Genomic DNA, 7,114 nt, shown 5'->3' on the forward strand with positions numbered 1-7,114 from the left:
CCTAAAGGCGAGCCGTAATGGCCTCATCTTCGGCACGCTCCTGCGGTTTTTTTCTGGTTTTTTTTACGTCGTGCAGACCATTGCCCTTTAAATGACGCTATCCCGAGGAGGGAACCTAGAGGCGAGCTGTAATGGCCTAATCTTCGGCAGGCTCCTCCAATTTTTTTTTTTACTACGTGCTGACCCTCGTTCTTTAAATGACGCTATACCCAGGAGGACACCTAAAGGTGAGTCGTAATGGCCTCATCTTCAGTAGGCTCATCCGGTATTTTTTCCATTTTTTTTTACGAAGTGCTGCCCCTCGTTCTTTAAATGACACTATTCCGAGGAGGACACCTAAAGGCGAGCCGTAATGGCCTCATCTTCAGCAGGCTCCTCCTGTTTTTTTTTCGGTTTTTTTTTTCACGTCGTGCTGCCCCTCGTTCTTTAAATGACACTATCCCAAGGATGACACCTAAAGGCAAGCCGTATTGGCCTCATCTTTGGCAGGCTCCTCCAGTTTTTTTTCCGGTTTTTTTTACATCGTGCTGGCCCTCGTTCTTAAAATGACGCTATCCCGAGGAGGACACCTAAAGGCGATCCGTAATGCCCTTTTCTTCAGGAGGCTCCTCCGTTTTTCTTTACTACGTGCTGACCCTCGTTCTTTAAATGACGCTATCCCGAGGAGGACACCTAAAGGCGAGCCGTAATGGCCTCATCTTCGGCAGGCTCCTCTGATTTTTTTCTTGTTTTTTTACGTCGTGCAGACCATCGCTCTTTAAATGACGCTATCCCGAGGAGGGCACCTAAAGGTGAGCTGTAATGGCCTCATCTTCGGCAGGCTCCTCCAGTTTTTTTTTACTACGTGCTGACCCTCGTTCTTTAAATGACGCTATCCCTAGGAGGATACCTAAAGGCGAGCCGTAATGGCCTCATCTTCAGCAGGCTCCTCCGTTTTTTTTTTCGGTTTTTTTTACGTCGTGCTGCCCCTCGTACTTTAAATGACACTATCCCGAGGAGGACACCTAAAGGCGAGCCGTAATGTCCTCATCTTCAGAAGGCTCCTCCGGTTTTTTTCCGATTTTTTCATTACGTGCTGACCCTGATTCTTTAAATGACACTATCCTGAGGAGGACACCTAGAGGCGAGCTGTAATGGCCTCATCTTCAGCAGGCCCCTCCGGTTTTTTTCTCGGGTTTTTTTATCGTCGGGCTGCCCCTCGTTCTTTAAATGACGCTATCCCGAGGAGGACACTTCAAGGCGAGCCGTAATGGCCTCATCTTCGGCAGGCTCCTCCGATTTTTTTTTTCGTCGCGCCGACCATCGTTCTTTAAATGACACTATCCTGAGGAGGACACCTAGAGGCGAGCCGTAATGGCCTCATCTTCGGCAGGCTCCTCCGATTTTTTTTTTCGTCGCGCCGACCATCGTTCTTTAAATGACACTATCCTGAGGAGGACACCTAGAGGCGAGCCGTAATGGCCTCATCTTCGGCAGGCTCCTCCGATTTTTTTTTTCGTCGCGCCGACCATCGTTCTTTAAATGACACTATCCTGAGGAGGACACCTAGAGGCGAGCCGTAATGGCCTCATCTTCGGCAGGCTCCTCCGATTTTTTTTTTCGTCGCGCCGACCATCGTTCTTTAAATGACACTATCCTGAGGAGGACACCTAGAGGCGAGCCGTAATGGCCTCATCTTCGGCAGGCTCCTCCGATTTTTTTTTTCGTCGCGCCGACCATCGTTCTTTAAATGACACTATCCTGAGGAGGACACCTAGAGGCGAGCCGTAATGGCCTCATCTTCGGCAGGCTCCTCCGATTTTTTTTTTCGTCGCGCCGACCATCGTTCTTTAAATGACACTATCCTGAGGAGGACACCTAGAGGCGAGCCGTAATGGCCTCATCTTCGGCAGGCTCCTCCGATTTTTTTTTTCGTCGCGCCGACCATCGTTCTTTAAATGACACTATCCTGAGGAGGACACCTAGAGGCGAGCCGTAATGGCCTCATCTTCGGCAGGCTCCTCCGATTTTTTTTTTCGTCGCGCCGACCATCGTTCTTTAAATGACACTATCCTGAGGAGGACACCTAGAGGCGAGCCGTAATGGCCTCATCTTCGGCAGGCTCCTCCGATTTTTTTTTTCGTCGCGCCGACCATCGTTCTTTAAATGACACTATCCTGAGGAGGACACCTAGAGGCGAGCCGTAATGGCCTCATCTTCAGCAGGCCCCTCCGGTTTTTTTCTCGGGTTTTTTTATCGTCGGGCTGCCCCTCGTTCTTTAAATGACACTATCTCGATGAGGACACCTAAAAGGCGAGCCGTATTGGCATCATCTTCGATAGGCTCCTCCGATTTTTTTTCCGATTTTTTTTACAACGTGCTGACCCTCTTTCTTTAAATGACGCTATCCCGAGGAGGACACTTCAAGGCGAGCCGTAATGGCCTCATCTTCGGCAGGCTCCCCCGGTTTTTTTCTGGTTTTTTTTTACGTCGTGCAGACCCACCCGCTTTAAATGTTGCTATCTCGAGGAGAACACCTAAAAGTGAGCTGTAATGGTATCATCTTCAGTAGGCTCCTCCGGTTTTTTTTTTTTTTTTACTACATGTTAACCCTCGCTCTTTAAATGACGCTATCCTGAGGAGGACACCTAAAGGCGCGCCGTAATGGCCTCATTTTCGGCAGGCTCCTCCAGTTTTTTTTTTTGGTTTTTTTTTACATCATGCTGCCCTCGTTCTTTAAATGATGCTATCCCGAGGAGGACACCTAAAGGGGAGCCGTAATGGCCTCATCTTCGGCAGGCTCCTCTGATTTTTTTCTTGTTTTTTTACGTCGTGCAGACCCTCGCTCTTTAAATGTCGCTATCTCGAGGAGAACACCTAAAGGCGAGCCGTAATGGCCTCATCTTCGGCAGGCTCCTCTGATTTTTTTCTTGTTTTTTTACGTCGTGCAGACCCTCGCTCTTTAAATGTCGCTATCTCGAGGAGAACACCTAAAGGCGAGCCGTAATGGCCTCATCTTCGGCAGGCTCCTCTGATTTTTTTCTTGTTTTTTTACGTCGTGCAGACCCTCGCTCTTTAAATGTCGCTATCTCGAGGAGAACACCTAAAGGCGAGCCGTAATGGCCTCATCTTCGGCAGGCTCCTCTGATTTTTTTCTTGTTTTTTTACGTCGTGCAGACCCTCGCTCTTTAAATGTCGCTATCTCGAGGAGAACACCTAAAGGCGAGCCGTAATGGCCTCATCTTCGGCAGGCTCCTCTGATTTTTTTCTTGTTTTTTTACGTCGTGCAGACCCTCGCTCTTTAAATGTCGCTATCTCGAGGAGAACACCTAAAGGCGAGCCGTAATGGCCTCATCTTCGGCAGGCTCCTCTGATTTTTTTCTTGTTTTTTTACGTCGTGCAGACCCTCGCTCTTTAAATGTCGCTATCTCGAGGAGAACACCTAAAGGCGAGCCGTAATGGCCTCATCTTCGGCAGGCTCCTCTGATTTTTTTCTTGTTTTTTTACGTCGTGCAGACCCTCGCTCTTTAAATGTCGCTATCTCGAGGAGAACACCTAAAGGCGAGCCGTAATGGCCTCATCTTCGGCAGGCTCCTCTGATTTTTTTCTTGTTTTTTTACGTCGTGCAGACCCTCGCTCTTTAAATGTCGCTATCTCGAGGAGAACACCTAAAGGCGAGCCGTAATGGCCTCATCTTCGGCAGGCTCCTCTGATTTTTTTCTTGTTTTTTTACGTCGTGCAGACCCTCGCTCTTTAAATGTCGCTATCTCGAGGAGAACACCTAAAGGCGAGCCGTAATGGCCTCATCTTCGGCAGGCTCCTCTGATTTTTTTCTTGTTTTTTTACGTCGTGCAGACCCTCGCTCTTTAAATGTCGCTATCTCGAGGAGAACACCTAAAGGCGAGCCGTAATGGCCTCATCTTCGGCAGGCTCCTCTGATTTTTTTCTTGTTTTTTTACGTCGTGCAGACCCTCGCTCTTTAAATGTCGCTATCTCGAGGAGAACACCTAAAGGCGAGCCGTAATGGCCTCATCTTCGGCAGGCTCCTCTGATTTTTTTCTTGTTTTTTTACGTCGTGCAGACCCTCGCTCTTTAAATGTCGCTATCTCGAGGAGAACACCTAAAGGCGAGCTGTAATGACATCATCTTCAGCAGGCTCCTCCGATTTTTTTTACTACGTGTTGACCCTCGCTCTTTAAATGACGCTATCCTGAGGAGGACACCTAAAGGCGCGCCGTAATGGCCTCATTTTCGGCAGGCTCCTCCAGTTTTTTTTTTTGTTTTTTTTACATCATGCTGACCTCATTCTTTAAATGATGCTATCCCGAGGAGGACACCTAAAGGCGCGCCGTAATGGCCTCATTTTCGGCAGGCTCCTCCAGTTTTTTTTTTTGTTTTTTTTACATCATGCTGACCTCGTTCTTTAAATGACGCTATCCCGAGGAGGACACCTAAAGGGGAGCCGTAATGGCCTCATCTTTGGCATGCTCCTCCGGTTTTTTTCCGGTTTTTTCACTACGTGCTGACCCTGATTCTTTAAATGACACTATCCTGAGGAGGACACCTAAAGGCGAGCCGTAATGGCCTCATCTTCAGCATGTTCCTCCGATTTTTTTTCCATTTTTTTTATGTCATGCTGCCCCTCGTTCTTTAAATGACACTATCCTGAGGAGGACACCTAAAGGCGAGCCGTAATGTCCTCATCTTCAGCAGGCTCCTCCGGTTTTTTTCCGGTTTTTTCACTACGTGCTGACCCTGATTCTTAAAATAACTCTATCCTGAGGAGGACACCTAAAGGCGAGCCGTAATGGCCTCATCTTCAGCAGGCCCCTCCAGTTTTTTTTTCGGGTTTTTTTTACGTCGTGCTGCCCCTCGTTCTTTAAATGACACTATCCTGAGGAGGACACCTAAAGGCGAGCCGTAATGGCCTCATCTTCAGCAGGCCCCTCCAGTTTTTTTTTCGGGTTTTTTTTACGTCGTGCTGCCCCTCGTTCTTTAAATGACACTATCCTGAGGAGGACACCTAAAGGCGAGCCGTAATGGCCTCATCTTCAGCAGGCCCCTCCAGTTTTTTTTTCGGGTTTTTTTTACGTCGTGCTGCCCCTCGTTCTTTAAATGACACTATCCTGAGGAGGACACCTAAAGGCGAGCCGTAATGGCCTCATCTTCAGCAGGCCCCTCCAGTTTTTTTTTCGGGTTTTTTTTACGTCGTGCTGCCCCTCGTTCTTTAAATGACACTATCCTGAGGAGGACACCTAAAGGCGAGCCGTAATGGCCTCATCTTCAGCAGGCCCCTCCAGTTTTTTTTTCGGGTTTTTTTTACGTCGTGCTGCCCCTCGTTCTTTAAATGACACTATCCTGAGGAGGACACCTAAAGGCGAGCCGTAATGGCCTCATCTTCAGCAGGCCCCTCCAGTTTTTTTTTCGGGTTTTTTTTACGTCGTGCTGCCCCTCGTTCTTTAAATGACACTATCTCGATGAGGACACCTAAAAGGCGAGCCGTATTGGCATCATCTTCGATAGGCTCCTCCGATTTTTTTTCCGATTTGTTTTTTACAACGTGCTGACCCTCTTTCTTTAAATGACGCTATCCCGAGGAGGACACTTCAAGGCAAGCCGTAATGGCCTCATCTTCGGCAGGCTTCTCCGGTTTTTTTCTGGTTTTTTTTTTACATCGTGCAGACCCTCGCTCTTTAAATGTCGCTATCTCGAGCAGAACACCAAAAGGCGAGCTGTAATGGCATCATCTTCAGCAGGCTCCTCCGTTTTTTTTACTACGTGTTGAGCCTCGCTCTTTAAATGACGCTATCCCGAGGAGGACACCTAAAGGCGCAACGTAATGGCCTCATTGTTGGTAGGCTCCTCCAGTTTTTTTTTTGGTTTTTTTTTACATCATGCTGACCTCGTTCTTTAAATGATGCTATCCCGAGGAGGACACCTAAAGGCGAGCCGTAATGGCCTCATCTTCGGCAGGCTCCTCCGATTTTTTTTCCGATTTTTTTTACAGCGTGCAGACCCTCTTTCTTTAAATGACGCTATCTCGAGGAGGACACCTAAAGGCGAGCCGTAATGGCCTCATCTTCGGCAGGCTCCTCCGATTTTTTTTACGTCGCGCCGACCATCGTTCTTTAAATGACACTATCCCGGGGTGGACACCGAAAGGCGAGCCGTAATGCCCTCATCTTCAGCAGGCTCCTCCGGTTTTTTTTTTGTTGATTTTTTTTACGTCGTGCTGACCCTCGTCCTTTAATTGACGCTATCCCGAGGAAGACACCTAAAGGCGAGCCGTAATGGCCTCATCTTAGGCAGGCTCCTCTGATTTTTTTCCGGTTTTCTTTTTACATCGTGCTGACCCTCGTTATTTAAATGACACTATCCCTAGGAGGATACCTAAAGGCGAACTGTAATGGCCTCATCGTCGGCAGGATCCTCCGATTTTTTTCAAGTTTTTTTTCACTACGTGCTGACCCTGATTCTTTAAATGACGCTTTCCTCAGGAGAACACCTAAAGACGAGCCGTAATTGCCTCAACTGCGGCATGCTCCTACGGTTTGCTTTTCCGATTATTTTTACGACGTGCTGACCTTCGTTCTTTAAATGACGCTATCTCGAGGAGGACACCTAAAGGCGAGCCGTAATGGCCTCATCTTCAGTAGGCACCTCCGTTTTTTTTTCATTTTTTTACGTCATGCTGCCCCTCGTTCTTTAAATGACACTATCCTGAGGAGGACACCTAAAGGCGACCCGTATTGGCCTCATCTTCGGCAGGCTCCTCCGATTTTTTTCCGGTTTTCTTTTTACATCGTGCTGACCCTCGTTCTTTAAATGACGCTATCCCGAGGAGGACACCTAAAGGCGAGCCGTAATGGCCACAACTTCGGTAGGCTCCTCCGGTTTTTTTCTGGTTGTATTTTTCGTCGTGCAGACCCTCACCCTTTAAATGTCGCTATCTCGAGGGGAACACCTAAAGGCGAGCTGTAATGGTCTCATCTTCGGCAGGCTCCTCCGGTTTTATTTCTTCCGTTTTTTTTACGTCGTGCTGACCCTCGTTCTTTAAATGACGCAAACCCGAGGAGGACACCTAAAGGCGAGCCGTAATGGCCTCATCTTCGGCAGGCTCCTCCGGTTTTTTTTT

The sequence above is a fragment of the Arachis ipaensis genome, chromosome B07 (genome assembly GCF_000816755.2).
Source record: "Arachis ipaensis cultivar K30076 chromosome B07, Araip1.1, whole genome shotgun sequence".
NCBI lineage: Eukaryota > Viridiplantae > Streptophyta > Magnoliopsida > Fabales > Fabaceae > Arachis > Arachis ipaensis.